Consider the following 212-nt stretch of genomic DNA (forward strand, 5'->3'; position numbering starts at 1 on the left):
CGCACTTGGTTGTAGTCAGCGAATCCGTAGGGATATAACATACCACACCAGGACTAAGACTCCCGACCATGGAAAACACTTTCCCTGTGTGAGTGTCCGTTTTCCGTGGCCCTTGCTTTATTCGTTAATCTTAATTTCATTTTATCTGTTCACCTTTTTGTCTGTGCATTCGGTTTTATTTCCCGTGTCATTACTTATATAACTATATACTT

Source organism: Penaeus monodon, chromosome 32 (genome assembly GCF_015228065.2).
Source record: "Penaeus monodon isolate SGIC_2016 chromosome 32, NSTDA_Pmon_1, whole genome shotgun sequence".
Classification (NCBI taxonomy): Eukaryota; Metazoa; Arthropoda; class Malacostraca; order Decapoda; family Penaeidae; genus Penaeus; species Penaeus monodon.